At 46.8% G+C, this 21,080-nt stretch overlaps 1 protein-coding gene across 2 annotated transcripts in view; it reads left to right on the top strand.

The window, feature by feature from the left end:
• Positions 1 to 21,080, top strand: part of TNFRSF19 (TNF receptor superfamily member 19) — a 149,448-nt gene that overhangs the window by 4,172 nt on the left and 124,196 nt on the right. Inside the window, exon 1 of one of the 2 annotated variants that reach the window (XM_075337386.1) lies at positions 12,821 to 12,946. The exons of the other annotated variant lie outside the window; for it this stretch is intronic. The gene's annotated coding sequence lies outside the window, so the exon portion shown is untranslated. Of the gene's footprint in view, positions 1 to 12,820; positions 12,947 to 21,080 lie in introns of those variants that run through there. 2 annotated transcript variants of the gene reach the window in all.

Raw genomic sequence — 21,080 nt, 5'->3', positions numbered from 1 at the left:
GCAGGACACAGGTTGTTCCTCGTTCCTGCGGCAGCACACATCGCTATGTGTGACACCGCAGGAATGAGGAACCCCTCCTTACCTGCGGTTGCCCGCAATGAGGAAGGAAGGAGGTGGGCAGGATGTTACGTCCCGCTCATCTCCGCCCCTCCACTTCTATTGGGCGGCCGCTTAGTGACGTCGCTGTGACACCGAAAAAAACGCCCCCTTAGAAAAGAGGCGGTTCGACGGTCACAGCGATGTCGCTAGGCAGGTTAGTCCCGTGTGACGGGTCTGAGCGATGTTGTACGCCACGGGCACTGTCTATCTATCATGTATCTATCTATCTATCATCTACTCTATCTTTATCTGTTTCTATGATCTATCTATCTACCTATCTTATCATGTATCTCACTGTCACCTACTCTATTTATCTATCTCTATCTATCATATATCTACTTTATCTACTGCTGTCTTTCTTTATGTCTATCCCTCTATCTATCCCTCTATCTATCCCTCTATCTATCCCTCTATCTATCCCTCTATCTATCTATCCCTCTATCTATCTATCCCTCTATCTATCTATCCCTCTATCTATCTATCCCTCTATCTATCTATCCCTCTATCTATCTATCCCTCTATCTATCTATCTATCTATCTATCTATCTATCTATCTATCTATCTATCCCTCTATCTATCTATCCCTCTATCTATCTATCTAGACAGCCTCACAATTGGGAACCAAACAAACCCCATTATAACTTATGGAGCTCAGTGCAGTTTGAGTCTGTCATGACATCAGATTTCTGCAGGCGTTTTTTTTTTTTTATTGCTATTACTATAATGGAACAACAATAACAAAAACAACAGAGTTCCAAATATCTCCGTTCACAACAGTATCAGTATGGAAAGAGTATCAGAGCTGACAGTGTTGTGAGAAGAGAGCTGCAGGAGTGTTTGCAATGACGCTCAGGTCTGCTGTATTTCCCTTTCCCCACACTGACTATATGGTAAGAGAAGATTTGAAAATGTTTGTGATCATATTCCGCTTTGATATAGGCTACATGTCCACGATCCGGACATGCTTGACGCAGCTTTTCTTCTCCTGTATGGCCGCAAGTGCTCTCCAAAGAAGACCGCAGTGTTCTGTGCCCACGATCAGGCTTTGGGCTGCTGCGGTCTTTCTCTCTGTTCTTCCTACGAGAAACACTCGCAGCTCTGCACTTATAAAATAACATGCTGCAGCTCGGGAAGCCGCACCGCATGTCAATATGCGCTGCAGGAAATACAAGCACAGTGGGCAGGAAATTTCTAGAAATCCCAACCGCTGTGCTTGTACTGTACAACGCAGCGTTTTGGACGCAGCAAAAACACTCTGCATCCATAACGCTGTGAATCTTGATCGTGGGCACGCAGCCTTATACTACACAGCAGCTGCAGAGATTAGAGCTGAGAGCAGGACATGTTCTTTTTCTCCTGTGTGACTCCTCCTCCTTTTGATTGGTCAATGTCATGCAGGGGACAAAGTATACGCCCCATGAAAGGATCTCTAGTAGCACCCAGTTATAAACTAAGCTTTACAAGCTAATATCTCCAGAATGGAGATAAAAACTTAAAAATACATTTATTCAGCTCTACATCAAAAATTACACGATGTGGCCACTTTACCATGCTTTGGCTATGTGCGCACACTGCAGTTTTGTTTCTTCAGCAAAAAACACAGCCACTGGCAGAAAAATGCACCCAAAAATGCATGCGTTTTTACCGCGTATGGTTGTGGTTTTCAAGTGGATTTGTCCCTGCGTTTTTTAAACATTATCAATGGAAAAACGCAAAGACCTGCAGAAGAGAAGTGACATTCTGCTTCTTTTTGCTGCAGAAAAACTGCAGCAAAATCTGTAAGGCCGGAGTCACACCTGCGCATATCTCGTGCGAGTCTCGCATCGCATCACCCGGCTCGGCCTAATGCTCTCCGGACAGGAGCGTCTCAGCTGCATAGAAATACATGCAGGTGATCCACTCCTGTCAGGAGAGTGCGGCCGTGCCAGGTGATGCGATGTGAGACTCGCATGAGATACGCGCAAGGAAAACTAATGCTTTCTTTTTAAAAAAAAAACCCTGCTTTTAGCATTTTTGCAGTGGTTTTTTTTGAGAGTGCAGAAAACGCAACCATGCGTTCTTGCTGCTTTTTTAATGAATTAACTTTATTAAACATACTATAGACAAATAACACATACAGTACAAACCAAAAGTTTGGACACACCTCATTCAAAGAGTTTTTTTTATTTTCATGACTCTAAAAATTGTAGATTAACATTGAAAGCTTCAAAACTATGAATTACAACGTGGAATGAAATACTTAAAAAAGTGTGAACCAACTGAAAATATGTCTTATATTCTAGGTTCTTTAAAGTAGCCACCTTTTGCTTTGATTACTGCTTTGCACACTCTTGGCATTCTCTTGATGAGCTTCAAGAGGTAGTCACCGGAAATGGTTTTCCAACAGTCTTGAAGGAGTTTCCAGAGATGCTTAGCACTTGTTGGCCCTTTTGCCTTCACTCTGCGGTCCAGCTCATCCCAAACCATCTCGATTAGGTTCAGGTCTGGTGACTGGAGGCCAGGTCATCTGGCATAGCACCCCATCACTCTCCTTCTTAGTCAAATAGCCCTTACACAGCCTGGAGGTGTGTTTGGGGTCATTGTCCTGTTGAAAAATAAATGATGGTCCAACTAAACGCAAACCGGATGGAATAGCATGCCGCTGCAAGATGCTGTGGTAGCCATGCTGGTTCTGTATGCCTTCGATTTTGAATAAATCCCCAACAGTGTCACCAGCAAAGCCCCCCCACACCGTCACACCTCCTCCTCCATGCTTCACGGTGGGAACCAGGCATGTAGAGTCCAGCCGTTCACCTTTTCTACAAAGACACGGTGGTTGGATCCAAAGATCTCAAATTTGGACTCCTCAGACCAAAGCACAGATTTCCACTGGTCTAATGTCCATTCCTTGTGTTCTTTAGCCCAAACAAGTCTCTTCTGCTTGTTGCCTGTCCTTAGCAGTGGTTTCCTAGCAGCTATTTTACCATGAAGGCCTGCTGCACAGTCTTCTCTTAATAGTTGTTCTAGAGATGAGAAGGTGTGTCCAAATTTTTGGTCTGTACTGTATATTTTGCACCAAACATACAACAAAACCTACTTTTTGTAAGCTGCTTATTCCTGTCAAGAGAGCAAGTTTTAGCTGCTGGAAATAAGTGAACATAACCTAAATCTGTGTTCACACATGGGAGTGTTTTTCTTTTACTGAAATTATGGCATTGTCTCATTGTCTTGCTGTGGTGTTCAAGGATCTTGTCAAAAACTATACAGTTCTTCCAAGGCAAAAAAGGCAACGTGTGAATGCAGCCTAAATGTAATGTCCTCTGTGTGCAACGTGGGTGTAAGGCCATGTGCGCACGTTGCGTTCAGTAACTTGCAGAAATGAACGCTTCCTCTGGCAGAATTTGTCATTGTCAAATTTGGTTTTGACCACATAAACGCTGGAAATACGCAAGCATTTTTATAGCGTTTTACATGCATTTTCAGTGCTAAAAGTTTTAACATTCAAACAGTAGGAAAAAAATGAAAAAAAATAAATAATAACCTATAAATCAAACACTATAATGATAATTTTCCAAAAATGATTAATGTGATTTAATAATTATGTTCAAAATAAAGTAAAAGTATTGTTTGACTCATTTTTTAATGTCAGAATGGATGTGAGGGCAAATGGAAACCTCTTGACCTCACTATAATGCCAAAAACGCATGCTTTGATTTTGACAAAAAAGCATGCGTTTAGCATCAAAAAAGCATGTAAAACGCTAGAAATTTCTTTTAGGATGCATTTTGATAATTCTCATTGACTTCAATGTTAGCAAAACGCTGCCGAAATGGCAAAAATGCTGCTTCTTCAAATGCAGAGATTTTGACAAACGCTGCGTTTATAAAAGCATCGTACGCACAAGAAAGCCCCATTTTCCATAGACTTTGCCTGGAAATCACAACGCATGCAATTTTGCATTAAAACGCTGCAGCTCAAAACGCTGCGGAAATGCATGAAAAGACGCAACGTGCGCACATGGCCTAAATGTTGCTAAAGTTGGCTGATTTGTCTTGTCATTCAGCTGTACACAGAAGTTCAGTGTCTTTTGAATGTCCATATCCATATGTCAGTGCTCCCTGTGCCAGAGCTACGGTAGTGCTAGGATCATACGTTCTCAGTAGCCCATTCTTGAGAAAGAGGAGGCTTGTCATTGTCATTTTTTAAGGGTGGACAAAGAGTGTGCCTTGGACAATACTGATCATGGGATTTCTTATCTTTGATAAAGCACTTAATCTGGATATCATAGAGACATCTCAAAGGTGTTGATCAGTGGTGGCCATGGTGCTGAGACCCCTACTGACCATAAAAATGAAGTCACAGAATTACCCCTCCCTTCTCTCAGCTTCACTCTCTTCTGAAAGTCTGAGTTTGTCTTCATTCTTGTAGTAGAGAGGGTCTAGACAGCATCCAAACCCCAACTGATCAAGATTTTCTGTGATTTTTAAGGGGAACCTGTCAGGTCCAATATGCACCCAGAACCACGAGCAGTTGTGTCCAGACTTCCCCATGCACATGAGTGCTAGGCTCAGCAATGTGTCTTTACGTTTTCAATGGGGAGAGAAGAGAAGACCACTGCCATAAATCTCTGGCAGTGGTCTATCCTCTCTTGAGAGAGTCAGGAAGCCTCCAGACCCATCGTCAGTCCGCTGCTTCCACAATTATCATCAGGTTTGGCCAACTTTCATCTAATTCCTATGGGGGCCTTAAAGGGGTATTCCCATCTCCAAGATCCTCTCCCAATATGTAATAGTACTAATAATAATAATATTATTATTATTATCAAATACCTCAAATTAGAAATGTATTGTAGTTCTTCTGATTAGCTATGTCGCTTACCCTATGTGCAGGACATTGCAGCTTAGGCATCTATGGTTACAACCACCAGCAACTAACTGTCACTATATGAGTGGATGTAACCTTTGAAACTTAAGCTGCACATGAGGTAAGAGGCATGGCTATATCAGGAGAACTATACTACATTTCTAATTGGAGGTATTTGCTAATAGTATGATTATTACACCTACTACATATTGGGATATGATCCTGGATATAGGAATAACCCTGTAAGTCAGTCCTTGTTCAGAGTGGTCTACTCTGCTCATATATATATATATATATATATATATATATATATATATAAGGTCTACTCTTCTCTTATATACATATACCTATGGGGGTCTACTCTCCTCTTATATACATATACCTATGGGGGTCTACTCTGCTCTTAAGGCCCCGTCACACACAACGAGATCGCTAACGCGATCGTTGCTGAGTCACTGTTTCGTTAGCGATCTTGTTATGTGTGACATCTACCAGCGATCAGGGCCCTGCTGTGAGATCTCTAGTCGTTGCAGAATCGTCGAGGCCATTTTCTTCAAAGGTGATGTCCTGCTGGGCAGGTCACATCGCTGTGTTTGACACTGTGTGACAGGGTCACAATGACTGCCGTGATCGGTATACAGGTCGCTACTGCGACCTGTATCATTCCTGCATCGCTGGTAAGATCTGACTGTGTGACATCTCACCAGCGACCTGCCAGCGACTTACCAGCGATCCCTATCAGGTGGAATCATTGTCTGGATCGCTGGTAAGTCGTTGTGTGTGACTGGGCCTTTATATACATACTAGAAGGTGGCCCGATTCTACGCATCGGGTATTCTAGAATTTACGTATTGTGTAGTTCATGTATGATTTTTGTTTTATATATATATATATATATATATATATATATATATATAGATGTTGTTGTGTGTAGTTACCAAGTGTTTGTGTAGGGGCTGTACATGTTCTGGGTGTTGTCTGGGTGTGGCGGGGGGTGAGAGCGGTGTTGTATGTGTGTTGCGTGTGTTGCGTTGTTTGTGGAGCGCTGTGTGTCTCTCGCGTTGTGTGTGTGTGTGTGTGTTGCGCGGTTTGTGTGGGTGTGGTGTGTTTTGGGGGGAGGTATGTTTTGTGCAATGTGTGTGTTGTGCGGTATGTGCGTATATTTATGTATGCCGCGGTGTTTGTGTGTTGGGTGTTGTGTGTGTGCGGCATTGTCTGTGTGTGTGGGTGTCTGTGTAGGGCGGTGTTTGAGGTTCCCAGTGTGTGTGTGGTGTGTTGTGTGTGTGTGTGTGTGTGTGTTGGGGGGAGGTGTGCACCTCCCATCGTGCTCCATCCCCCATGCTGCGCATCCCCCATCGTGCCCCATCCCCCATGCTGCGCACCCCCCATCGTGCTCCATCCCCCATGCTGCGCACCCCCCATCGTGCTCCATCCCCCATGCTGCCCAACCCCCATCGTGCTCCATCCCCTATGCTGCGCATTCCCCATCGTGCTCCATCCCCGATGCTGCGCACCCCCCAACGTGCTCCATCCCCCATGCTGCGCACTCCCCATCGTGCTCCATCCCCGATGCTGCGCACCCCCCATCGTGATCCATCCCTCATGCTGCGCACTCCCCATCGTGCTCCATCCCCCATGCTGCGCACTCCCCATCGTGCTCCATCCTCCATGCTGCGCACTCCCCATCGTGCTCCATCCCCCATACTGTGCACCCCCCCATCGTGCTCCATCCCCCATGCTGCGCACCCCCCATCGTGCTCCATCCCCCATGCTGCGCAACCCCCATCGTGCTCCATCCCCCATGCTGCGCACCCCCCATCGTGCTCCATCCCCCATGCTGCGCACCCCCCATCGTGCTCCATCCCCCATGCTGCGCACCCCCCATCGTGCTCCATCCCCCATGCTGCGCACCCCCCATCGTGCTCCATCCCCCATGCTGCGCACCCCCCATCGTGCTCCATCCCCCATGCTGCGCACTCCCCATCGTGCTCCATCCCCCATGCTGCGCACTCCCCATCGTGCTCCATCCCCCATGCTGCGCACTCCCCATCGTGCTCCTTTCCCCATGTTGCGCACCCCCCATCGTGCTCCATCCCCCATGCTGCGCACCCCCCATCGTGCTCCTTCCCCCATGCTGCGCACCCCCCATCGTGTTCCATCCCCCATGCTGCACACTCCCCATCGTGCTCCATCCCCCATGCTGCGCACTCCCCATCGTGCTACATCCCCCATGCTGTGCACCCCATTGTGCTCCATCCCCCATGCTATAATAGTTCTCCTATTATACTCAGAGAGGAGTATATTAGGAGGACTATAATAGGAGGAGTAGTCCTGGGGGGAGAGGAGTATAATGTCGGCTCCCTGCACATGTGTACCGGGATCCGGTGTACGCTGGTAACTATGATACACATCGGGTAACTAAGGGACTTTAGTTACCCGATGTGTATAATGGTTACCAGCGTTCACCGGCTCCGTCACGATCCCAGCATCGCAAGGTTATGTCTGGCGCTGCTGGGATCGTGACGGAGCCGGTGTACACTGGTAACTATGATACACATCGGGTAACCAAGGGACCTTAGTTACCCGATGTGTATAATGGTTACCAGCGTACACCGGCTCCGTCACGATCCCAGCATCGCAAGGTTATGTCTGGCGATGCGTGCGGAGGGCCGAGGCGAGCGGGCAATCCATGCGGAGGGCGGGGCCAGGCCAAGGCGAGCGACCATTCCGTGGGGGGGGCGGAGGCGAGCGGCCAATCCGTGCGGGGGGGCTGGGCCATGGCGAGCCCAGCGGCCAATCAGCTTTGTGTCACCGTAAGGACACAATTTTGGAGCAAGACAGACAGACAGAATAAGGCAATTATATATATAGATGTCTATGAGGTCTACTCTGCTCTTATATACATATACCTATGAGGTCTACTCTGCTCTTTCTATATATATATATATATACCTATGAGGTCTACTCTGCTCTTAAAATCCGGTGTATTTTGTACATCACTGATCTTAGATAACAGTTTTTGTTGATTTTTTTTATGTGTTTTGACTTATTTACGAAAGGATAAAAATTTAAATTAGTTGCAAGGAGTTTGTATGTTCTCCCCGTGTTTGCGTGGGTTTCCTCCCACACTCCAAAAACATACAGATAGGGACTATAGCTTGTGAGCCCCAATGGGGACAGTGTTGCCATTGTATGTAAAGCGCTGTGGAATCAATAGCGCTATATAAATGAATAAATATTATTATTATTATTATTATTATTATTAGTAACATACCATACAATAAGAAAATAGAAATGCAGCAGTGAGTATAGCTGTCAGGTTGCCACTCTTGTTTGCCACTGGACCAGTAAAAAAAAAAAAATTAAAGCTGGAATGTGATTGGCTACATTTTGTTTTATGGCAGGTTTCCGGTGTGTTATTATGTAGTCTTGTTGGCGGCACTGTGATCTACGACCCATAGATGATCGGCGGGACGTCCTTCCATGTGGATGTGTCCCACTAGGAGGCTGTACTGGGGGAGCACATTACTTGTGGCTATGATTCACTATTTCTGTATGGCCCGGTGTAATACGACCTGTTTGTTATCTTCTATGTTGATTTAGAGGCTTCAGCTACTTTTGCCCCGAGGTATAAAACAGCAGTTATGTTTTTGGCATTTTACCTCCCTCTTATGCTCTTTACATCGGAGAGGGTATGTTACACCCTTTTCACTTGTCTTATTCATAGATTCCTCAAAGAATCACGTAAATATGCCAAAAACACAATACACAAATAACACCATTTTTTATATCACAAGCAAAACAGATGGAAGTCTGTTTGGGAAACATATTATTTTCTTTAAACAAAAACATCATAACTAAGATATGGTAAAGTGAACAAATAACACCAAAAATAAAAGAAATGCCTGGTGTCAAAAACAATGCAAAAGGTCATTTAACAGTTCAAGCAAAATGGGTGTAATTTCATGAAAACTCCTGCCCACTGTGCGATTAAAGGGAATCTTGTCAGCAGGATTTTACTATGTAATCTGAGAGCAGCATGCCACTTATTGGGTTGTGTGTTGCTGTTTCAATTCTATCCGTGTTTTATCTGTAGGAGATTATCACTGCAGGACTAGCTGCCTCATGCCCTCTAGTCCAACCCTTCCCCCAGCAATGATTAGCAAGGTGTCTATCACTATAAATTGTACACAGAAAGCTGCTTATCAGTGGTGTGGTTGGGTATATGCACAGTTCAACCATCGAGCTCTGCTAGATCTGCAGCAGAGAAAAGTGTGACACTATCACAACTGCTGCAGTCATCACTGGAGTCAGTGTCACTGTCCCTATATCATGTCCTGTCAGATTACATAGCAAAAACCTGTTGACAGATTAATACCTTTTTAAAGGCTCTGGGCTTCTATGAGGAGTTTGAAAAGACACATGTAAAAACTCAATTGTATTTTTAAGGGCAGAATCTGAGCCTTTCTGAACTGAAGTATTCATAAAAAATGCTGCAGCAAATCTGCATCACCTTTAAGAGAAAATTTAAATGGCAACTAGTTAGCTATAGACTAAAGGCCGCTTTACACGCTACGACATCACTAAAGCGATGTCGTTGGGGTCACGGAATTTGTGACGCATATCCGGCCGCGATAGCGATGCCGTTGCGTGTGACACCTATGAGCGATTTTGAATCGTCCCAAAAACGTTCAAAATCGCTAATCGGTGATATCCCCCCTAATCTCAATTATTGTTGCTGCTGCAGGTACGCTGTTCGTCGTTCCTGCGGCAGCACACATCGCTATGTGTGACACCGCAGGAGCGACGAACATCTCCTTACCTGTGGCCGCTGGCAAAGAGGAAGGAAGGATGTGGGCGGGATGTTACGACCGCTCATCTCAGCCCCTCCGCTTCTATTGGCCGGCCACTTAATGATGTCACTGTGACGCCGAACAAACCGCCCCCTTAGAAAGGAGGCGGATCACCGGCCACAGCGACGTCGTTAGGCAGGTAAGTAGTGTGACGGGTCCGCACGATGTTGTGCGCCACGGGCAGCAATTTGCCCATGTCGCACAACCGATGGGGGCGGGTATACACGCTAGCGATATCGGTTACAATATCGCAGCGTGTAAAGCGGCCTTTAGGCTGTATTTCCACATTGGGGCCTAAATGCCTTTGTCCTCCAATACCATGGCAGAAAAACAGAGCTCAGTCACAGCAGGTGAACACAACCTAATGATGTACAGTATATAACAAAAGTAAGTACACCCCTCACATGTTTGTAAATGTTTTATTATATATTTTCATGGGAGAACACTGAGATATGACACTTTCATACAATGTACAGTAGTCACTGTACGGCTTATCTAATAGTGTAAATTTGGTGCCCTCAAAATAACTCAGTCACTAATGTCTAAACCACTGGCAATAATAGTGAGTACACCCCTAAGTAAAAATGGCCAAATTCGGCCCAAAGTGTCAACATTTTGTGTGGCCACCATTATTTTCAAGCACTGCCTTAAGTCTCTTGGACATGGAGGTCACTAGAGCTGCACAGGAGCCGCTGGATCCTCTTCCATCCTCCATGACAACATCACAGAGCTGGTGGATGTTAGAGACCTTGCATTCCTCTACCTTCTGTTTGAGGAGGCCCCACAGATGCTCAATAGGGTTTAGGTCTGGAGTCGCTTGGCCAATACAGCAAATTTACGCTCAGTTTCTTTAGCAAAGCAGTGGTCGTCTTGGAGGTGTTTGAGGTCGTTATCATGTTGGAATACGAAGGGAGGAGATCATGCTCTGCTTCAGTATGTCACAGTACTTGTTGGCATTCATGGTTCCCTCATGCTGCGCCAAACCATAACATTCCTACCACTTGACAGTAGGCAGGACACACTTGTCTTTGTACTCCTCACCTGGTTGGCACCACACACGCTTCACACCATTTGAACCAAATAAGTTTACCATGATCTCATCAGACCACAGGACTGTTCCAGTAATCCATGTCCGTTGTCTGCTTGTCTTCAGCAGATTGTTTGCTGGTTTTCTTGTGTGTCATCAATAGAAATGCCTTCCTTCTGGGACGACAACCATGCAGACCAATTTGATTCAGTATGAAAACAAGAGGACAAGATTGCGTGCAAAAAGGACAATATTTTATTAACAAGGGTGCATCACAAACAGATAATTGACCACCGTGTGTTAAAAACAAGCATGATGGTGAGTGTGACAAAAAATGGGGTCAGTGACTAATATAACGCAACCCCAAGAACAAAATAACAAGAGAGAGGGAGGAGATGGAAAAAGTACAATCAAATACATAATTGTAAATGTCACTACCCTCTACTCTTCCTGCATCAGACAGAAAATCATGGAATATAAGATATTGTAATAATTAGCTAAAAGTGCCAAACGCAGGAAAATTCAGAGAACAATGGGTCCATGAGTTGGTAGTAAATAACTGACCACAGCCCATCTTAACATGACACAGATAATAAATAGATAGAGTATACAAGTTACCTAAAGTGCATACAGGAGAGATTCCAAACAGTCACAAACATCCCCACAAAGAACCTAGGGACCCCCAGCGCACGTTTCGCTATGGTTTCTTTTGTTCATCAGGGAGGAAGATCCTCAATTTCATGCAGTGTGTGGTGTGTGGACTGATCACTGCCAGGCGAACCCCTTGTCCCTCTAACCTCTTCAGCAATGCTGGCAGCACTCGTGCGTCTATTCTGAAAAGACAACCTCTGGATATGATGCTGAACACGTGCACTCATCTTCTATGGTCGCCATGTCGAGGCCTGTTCTGAGTAGATCCTGTCTTGTTATACCGCTGTATTGTCTTTGCCACCGTTCTGCAGCTCAGCTTCAGGGTGTTGGCAATCTTCTTATAGACTAGGCCATCTTTGTGTAGAGCAACTTTTTTTTTCCAGATCCTCAGAGAATTCTTTGCCATGAGGAGCCATATTGAACTTCCAGTGACCAGTATGAGAGAGTGTGTGAGAGAACACCAAATGTAACACTCCTGCTCCCCATTCACACCTGAGACCTTGTAACACTAATGTGTCACATAACACCGGGGAGGGAAAATTACTAATTTATCATAATTTGGCCATTCTCACTTAGGGGTGTCCTCACTTTTGTTGCCAGCAGTTTAGGCATTAATGGCTGTGTGTTGAGTTATTTAGAGGGCACCAAATTTACCCTGTTATACAAGCTGCACACTGACACTGTACATTGTATCAAAGTGTCAGATCTTCAGTGTTGTCACATGAAAAGAAATAATAAAATATTTACAGAAATGTTAGGGGTGTACTTACTTTTGTGATATACTGTGCTTCAGCTCAGTGGTCTGAATGAAGGGATGTTCAGGAGTAAGATGTACCAGATCTGGCAAAGTTACTCCTCTAACATCAGGTAACTTTTGACATATTATTTATTTATTTTTTTTTTCAGCTTTCAGTTGCTCAAAAATGTTGTGACTTTTCCGTATTTTACGCCAGAAATCTGGGGAATAACTTTGATGATTCAGGGTCAAAGTGTCCCATAAATGAGCCGGTTATTTGTAATTATTGTGCTCATTTCTAATAGAAATCTACAACCAACGTGATCAACAGTAAATGATCATAATTGAGAGCCCACTCTGAGGATCCATCTAATATTAAAACCCATCTTAGTACATTTTACCAAATATTCTAACATGACGGGGAATTGTGTTGTGCCGCATATAAAACCATTTGCATTAAAAAGGCCTGATCCAGTCAATAATCACAGTGCTTTGTATATTCACATCCAGCCAGCACAATAGGATATTCTCATTTCCACAATTGGAAATCAATGCCATACAGCTGAATGATGATGTTTCTGCAATACGTGCACAGATTTCTGCAAACTCCATCCAGATAAATGGGACACTCAAGGAAATATCTGCAACACGTGCAAGATCTGTCTGGCTCCATTGGGGGTTTACAGTGTTTTAGAAGTCACCTGACAATCAATAATCCATTCGGACGTTTTACACATGGTAAGAACATTCAGTCATTCATATGCCAATGAGGCACTAAGTGCTCTGGTTGTGACAGAGCACTTAGGGGTACTTCTCACATAGGGAGATCGCTGCTGAGTCACAGGTTGTGAAATCGCTGATCGCTACACACAGTGCTGGTTCATTTTTTGCTCATTGCTCTCCCGCCGTGAAGCACACATCGCCCTGTTTGACAGCGAGAGAGCAATGATCTGAATGGCGTCAGGAAGCTGCGGACGCTGGTAACCAAGGTACACATCGGTTAACTAAGCGAAGCGCTTTGCTTGGTTACCCGATATTTACCTTGGTTACTAGCGTATGCCACTCTCAGGCTGCCAGTGCTGGCTCCCTGCACAAGTAGCCAGACTACACATCAGGTAACTAAGCGAAGCGCTTTGCTTAGTAACCCGATGTGTACCCTGGCTACGAGTGCAGGGAGCCAGCGCTAAGCGGTGTGCGCTGGTAACCAGGGTAAATATCTGGTAACCAAGCAAAGCGTTTTGCTTAATTACCCGATATTTACCTTGGTTACCAAGCGCAGCATCGTTTCCACGAGTCACTGCTGGCTGGTCACTGGTCGCTCGTGAGATCTGCCTGATTGACAGCTCAGCAGCGACCATGTATTGACGCACCAGTGATCCTGACCAGGCATATCTGTCAGGGCTGAGAGGACTGGTAAGCCCAGGAGGTGGATCCACTGGACCGAGTACGCCACCAGGTGGCAGAGTACACAGCAGCCGGAGCACTGACGTGGCCGGGACGGTTATAACCGGGTCAGCAGGATCACGGAGTTCTATGGGATAATGCAGGAAACAGGCACAGGTACCCGGTAGCAACAGACAAACAGTCACAGGAGAGAGCACAAGGGGACCTGAGCATCTAGCTCTAAAGACAAGCTAAAGGACACGTTGATCAGGCCACGCCCCTATGGAAAGGCAAGTCTTATATACCCAGCACAGCCTCATGTCATTTCCTGCTGCAGGTGTGCTGGGCCTATAAGACCAGGAGAGTGGGCGCGGCCCGGTCCTATACAGAATCCTGAGGCCAATACTCAAAGTCAGACTCCTGAGACCAGGAGCATGACTCAGGGGAGCAGGAGCGGGAGCGGCAGCCATGACTGGTGGACACATGGATTGGATCAGTGGGTAAGGAGTGGTGCTGGGACACGGGGAGCGTGACAGTACCCCCCCCTCTAAGCCCCCCCCTCCGAGCACAGAACCCCAGGGGCACCCCGGATCGAGACACCGGATCGGGACCCAACGCAAAGGCGGGGAAGGACCGCTGACCCCGTACCGCCTTCTTAGCTGCACGGCGCGTAGCCGATCTCCCAGCAGTGGCAACGGGGGCAACGGGAAGAGGAGGACCGTCAGAAACAGGACTGGCAGCGAGGACAACCGGCCCGGGCGTCTCGGACCGGACACAGGACAGGGACTCATCCCCGGCAGCCGTTGGCATCAGAGTCTCAATCGTCAGGGACGGTGGAACGACGCTGGAGAGCGCCGTCACTTCCGGTTCTGGTGGCACCACAGGCACAAGTGCCAGGAGCTGTGGTACACCGCTGGACTGCGTCAGATTCTCCTCTTCTTGTGCCATGATAGGGTCAGGTGACAGGGACCGAGGAACAGGCTGTAGGCAGGTATCATGGCACGAGGGACTCCAGCGAGAGATTGCCCCAGAGCGCCAACTGATGTCAGGGTCATGTAGTCGCAGCCAGGGCAGACCCAGCAGGAGCGCAGGAGTCATTCTCGGGATGACGTAGAACGCAATAGTCTCAGTGTGCTGGGTACCAATACAAAGTCTCACGGGTTCGGTGGTTCGTATAATTGTTGTTTTGTTCGTATAATTGACAGGTTCGTATAATTGTTTTCCGTCCACGGAGGCGAACCAGAGGGGTTTTGCAAGCGGGATGACCGGTATCCGATAACGATCCACGGTAGCTTGTCGGATGAAATTAGCCGCTGCTCCCGAATCAATGTGAGCCTCCGCCGTGAACTGGGTCTTCTCGGTCGTGACCTGGACAGTCTGTGTAACCGGGACTGAAGGAATTCCGGTACCAAGGGTGGCGGTTCCCACCATCCCTTGGACTTGGGGTCTACCTGGTCTCTCCGGGCAAGAGCGGAGCAGATGAGAACCGCTTCCGCAGTAGAAACACAGGCCCCGGGCGAGTCGCTCTGCGCGGCGTTGCTCGGCTTGGCTCAGCCGGTCTATTTGCATGGGTTCCGGGAACATGTCACAGGAGGGCAGGGGCAAAGGAGCGGTAGGCCTCTGCGGGGACAAGGCGTGACGGGGTGGTAGCTTCTCCCGGAATACCTCTTTGGTTCGCTCCTGGAAACGGAGGTCAATCCGGGTGGCTAAAGATATTAGGGCGTCCAAGGTGCGTGGAACGTCACGGCCAGCAAGCTCGTCTTTGACGCGGCCAGAGAGTCCTTCCCAAAAGGCCGCCGTCAAGGCCTCATTGTTCCAGCCCAGCTCAGAGGCGAGCGTGCGGAACTGGATGGCGTATTGGCCGACGGTCAGGGTCCCTTGGCGTAGCCGGAGGAGCGAAGAGGTCACCGTGGTGGCACGTCCGGGTTCATCGAATGTACCTCGGAAAGCGTGCAGGAATTCCCGGATGTCAGTGGTCACTGGATCCTCATTCTCCCACAGGGGGTTAATCCAGGCTAGAGCTTCGCCTTCCAAGTGTGACATCAGGAACGCCACTTTAGCCTGGTCTGAGACAAACAAATGAGGAAGTAACTTGAAATGCAGGGAGCACTGGTTCAAAAACCCCCGGCAGTTCTTGGGGTCCCCAGCATAGCGAGGCGGAGCAGCGAGGCGAAGTTGCGAGGTTGCGGAGACAGCAGGTTCAGATCCGGACGCCGTTTGCTGCGTGGACCGAGACGAGGCGGCAGTCTGTAATGTGTACAACCGGTGGTCCACAGACGTCAGGAACTTTAGTATGCGGTGTAAGGTGTCACGCTGTTGCACCAGTTCCTGGCGTAGTTCGGCCAGCTCAGATGTTTGTGCTCCAGCGGGATCCATGGCCTGATCAATCTGTCAGGGCTGAGAGGACTGGTAAGCCCAGGAGGTGGATCCACTGGACCGAGTACGCCACCAGGTGGCAGAGTACACAGCAGCCGGAGCACTGACGTGGCCGGGACGGTTATAACCGGGTCAGCAGGATCACGGAGTTCTATGGGATAATGCAGGAAACAGGCACAGGTACCCGGTAGCAACAGACAAACAGTCACAGGAGAGAGCACAAGGGGACCTGAGCATCTAGCTCTAAAGACAAGCTAAAGGACACGTTGATCAGGCCACGCCCCTATGGAAAGGCAAGTCTTATATACCCAGCACAGCCTCATGTCATTTCCTGCTGCAGGTGTGCTGGGCCTATAAGACCAGGAGAGTGGGCGCGGCCCGGTCCTATACAGAATCCTGAGGCCAATACTCAAAGTCAGACTCCTGAGACCAGGAGCATGACTCAGGGGAGCAGGAGCGGGAGCGGCAGCCATGACTGGTGGACACATGGATTGGATCAGTGGGTAAGGAGTGGTGCTGGGACACGGGGAGCGTGACAATATCGTGGTCGGAATCGCTGGTACGTCGTTTAGTGAGACGGTACCCTTAAAGGGAACCTGACACATGCAAAAAATGCTGTTAACCTGCAGCTATGGGGTTAATCTGCAGGGTAATAGTATTCTGAAACAGCAAGATCTGTCTGGCACCAGTGGGGGTTTACAGTGTTTTAGACGTCACCTGACAAAATCCATTAGGCCGTTTTACACATTGGAAGAACATTTAGTCATTCATATGTAAATGAGGCACTAGTGCTCTGGTTGTGACAGAGCACTTAAAGGAAACCTGACACATTGAAAAATGCTATTAACTTGCAGATATGGGGTTAATCAGCAGGGTAATAGCATTCTTAACCTGCAGGATGCCTGCACATTGAACTGCGATGCTGGGAGAAAATTAACTTTTATCCCCCTGTGCGGCATTCCGATTTCAGTCACGGGTGCGGCGGCGGTTCAGTCTCTGCTCTGCATAAGGAGAGTGGCGGCTGTAACTGCACCCCCCACACTGATTGATAGCAGCTCAGTATTACAACCAGCTGCCAGTCAGAGTGTGGTTACAGCCGCCACTATCCATATACAGGGTCAACCTGTGCCGCCCCCTTGACTGAAATTGGAACGCTGCTGGGAGAGTTATTTTCCTCCCAGCATTGGGGTTCAAGTGCAGGTGCCACTGCCAGGCAGGTTCAGAATGCTATTACCCTGCAGATTAACTCCCATATCTGCAGGTTAATTGCATTTTTGGGTATACCAGGTTCCCTTTAAACAGAACCTGTAACCAGATTTTTCCCTATGCAACTAAAACTACCACCTTCTGCAGCTCCTGGGCTGCATTCTATGAAGGTGTGCCTTGTATCTGGCCCCCTTTTCAGACCACAAAAATAACTTTATAAATATTACCTTTTCATATGTAAATTTTTTAGTAGGGCCTAAAGGGCGGGCTCTCTTTCTCCTTCGTTACCCCCTCCTGCCGCTGTACGCCGTCCCCTGTGTTGATTTGAATTGTTGACGACGGTCCCGTCATCCTCCACACTATGCCGCAGTCTCGCGCATGCGCCGTTATCGTAGGCCACTATCGCGGGCCTGTGCACAAACTATGCCTCGCACGTGCTCGGGATGTATTTGCTCAGGCACGAGATTATGCTCGGCGCTGTGCATGACCTCACCAGCGTCATGCTAGTACCCACCCATAATCTCGTGCCTGAGCAAATACATCCCGGGCGTGCGCGGGATGCATATCAAGGAAAGGGTTAAGCGCCACGCTGCCATGGAATCATAGAATATTAGAGTTGGAATGGACCTCCTGGGTCATCTAGTTGGAAGTAAAATGGATGTAAAAATTACATGATTTTTTTTGTTCTCATTTCAGAGTAAACATAGTTTCAAAAACCGGTCGGGGGCTATAGGGACACCTGACTAGTCCAACATGGCCCCCTGCTGACATCTTCCTTCTCAGATAAAGTTGATTGACAGGTTTCTTCCTATGTACTTGTATGGGATAGACCTGTCAATCACTTGGCGCAGCACTGAACTAGTCTCGGTCCCCTGGATATTCACGCGGTTTTCTGTGATATGACTCAACATAATCACACAAAGGGGCTTTCATTCATGCAGCCATGGCTTATGCAGGGCAAATCCAGTGACATGTTCCCTTAACGCCTTCACAACCAAGGATGTACTGGTACATCCTTGGCTGTATCTGTCCCGTCGAGCCCTCGGTAATCCCCCCATATGTCTGCTGATCTAATCAGTGAACGTGATGCTAACAGGTGCGGGTGATGTCCAATCCACCCGCATCTTTTAACCCCCTTAGATCAAGCTGTCAAACTCTTACCACGCGATCTAATTGCGCTGTTCCCCACCTCCATCGGTGACCCCGTGACGTGATCACGAGGCGCCAACGGGTTGTGATAGCAGTCGCTGCCATGACTTACTTCCTGTGAATGCAAGCAGAGTGCCGGCACTCACAGGAACACCGCATTTCTGCTGTTCAGAGGGATGTTGAAGCATTGCTCTTATCAGCAGAAGTGATCAGTCAATGCAGGCAGAAAGCCCTCTTAGGGAACTGGTAAAATCAGTAAAAAGTTTTAAAAAAATTTCAATAAAATTAAAAAAAAAACAAAGATCAAATCACCTCTCTTTTGTCCCATTGAAAATAAAACAACAATAATAATAATAATAATAATAATAAAAATACACATATTTGGTATTATCAAAATCTAAAATTAATCTGATCGGTACACGGCGTGGCAAGAAAAAAAATTCCAAACGCCAAAATGATGGGTTTTTTGGTCGTCACAACATTTCATTAACATGTGATAACAGGAGATCAAAACATCGGATCTATCCAAAAATGGTATACGGTAATTATAAATGGCAGCTCAAGGCACAAAATATAAGCAGTCACTGAGCCCCAGATCACAAACATTAAGAATGTTACGGGTCTCAGAAAAAGTCGATTAAAGTGCAATCCTTTTCTGGACAAAATTCTGAATCATAATGCCAGGTCAGTTTTTTAAAATAGTGAACATGGTAAATAAAAAAAACAAAAAACTAATCGTGCAGTTGCACTTTTTTAGCAATTTAACTGCACTTGGAATTTTTTTTCCTGTTTTCCAGTACAATATGGGGCAGAATGAATGGTGTGATTCAAAAGTACAACTTTTCTCACAAACATAAGCCCTTATATGGCAAGATTGACGAAAAAAATAAAGTTATGGATCTTGGAAGAAGGGGAGGAAAAATCGGAAAATTGCCCAGGGTGAAGGGGTAAAAGATATTATTTATTATTATAGTGCCATCAATTCCATGGCGCTTTACATGTGAAAGGGGTATACATAATGGGGACAAGTACAATAATCATAAACAATACAAGACACAGACAGGTACAGGAGGCGAGAGGTCCCTGCCCGCGAGGGCTCACAGTCTACAGGAGGAGAGAGGTCCCTGCCCACGAGGGCTCACAGTCTACAAGGGATTGGTGAGGATACAGTAGGTGAGGGTAGAGCTGATTGTGCGGCGTTATATCAGACTGAGGGTTACGGCATGTTGTAGGCCTGTCGGAAGGGTCTTCAGGTTCCTTTTGAAGCTTGCGAAGGTAGGTGAGAGTCTGATATGCTGGGGTAGAGCATTCCAGAGTATGGGGGAGCCACGGGAGAAATCTTGGATGCGATGGTGGGAAGAGGAGACAAGAGAGGAGTAGAGAAGGAGATCTTGTGAGGATCAAAGGTTACGTACAGGTAAGTAACGGGAGACTAGGGCACAGATGTAAGGAGGAGACAGGTTGTGGATGGCTTTGTAGGTCATGGTTAGTGTTTTGAACTGGAGTCGTTGGGCAATGGGAAGCCCGTGAAGGGATTGGCACAGAGGAGAGGTCGGGGAGTAGCGGGGGGACAGGTGGATTAGCCGGGCAGCATAGTGTAGAATAGATTGTAGGGGTGTGAGACTGTTAGATATGATATGAGATTAGAAAAAGTCTCTGCTTTTCTCCCTCTCCTGTCTATAGGATGAGTTTGGTATTTCGGCTATGCTTCATGCCGGTGGATATGATTGAGCTGGGATCCCAGATGCAGCCCATGGACAAGAGTGCTTAGGTTTTGGGGGAAGGGTTGAATGCTGATCCTTTTATATTATTAAACCAGTGCACTCCTTTTAATTAAATACTATGCAAATTAAAACCATTAATAATGACCGCTATAGTTACCAATCCTGGAGTTCACCCGCTATCATGGTGCATTTTCTGGCATAAGAACTGTTTTCTAAAAGTATCCCTTACAGATTAGATGTGATCGGGTTCTTGGTTAGCCAGGAGGAATGATCAGAGGTTTCCTTTTCATTGTAAGATGAATGGATTTTTAAGACTCCTTAAAAGAAGCCAGTCACTTTATCCTTGTACGTCCCTCATGCCAAAAAAACCTATGGTAAGCTGCCGGAGACGTGAACTCATTGTCCCGGCTTTGGCATGGACACTGTAAATAGATACAGAATGGTAATTCTTCTTGCAATTAGATATGGTTTAAGACGTTCACCATTGAAAGCGCAGGAACTTTGATCTCCGGGCTGTTGTGCGTTGCTTTGGCTCGGCAAGGGTTACCTGAAATGCTACTGTTCTGCGAGCCTGGTGCAGGCCGAACAAAAGACAGATGTATAATATACTGCAGAGCCGGCCTCGAAATACTGTACGCCCCATCCAAGTGATCAGAGGGATTTATATCAAAGACAGATCTAAGGACTGAGCCTCCAGATATTTTGGCTTTATGATACCACTAGCTGTGATAAGTAACTCATTTAGCTGAAGGTTGGATTAAGTCTACGCCAAGTCAGCCTTTAGAAAGGACTGTAATAAAGTCCTGCGAAAATACAACCTGCCTTTACTCATGCCGTACCCTCATAACCCGGGGTACTCTCATTTATTACAGCAATACAGTGAGGCGCATTGCCAGGTTTAGATATACATACAGTATTGGAACAAGCAATTCTTAAAGGGGTTGGTCGATTTAGGAAACCCACACTTTAAGGGATTTCTGACTTATTCAAGAGGGCAAGGCCGCTTTCACATTTCGTTTTTCCCTATGTCCAGT

This window comes from Anomaloglossus baeobatrachus, chromosome 2 (genome assembly GCF_048569485.1).
Source record: "Anomaloglossus baeobatrachus isolate aAnoBae1 chromosome 2, aAnoBae1.hap1, whole genome shotgun sequence".
Lineage (NCBI taxonomy): Eukaryota > Metazoa > Chordata > Amphibia > Anura > Aromobatidae > Anomaloglossus > Anomaloglossus baeobatrachus.
This window is presented reverse-complemented; position numbering and strand designations above follow the sequence as displayed.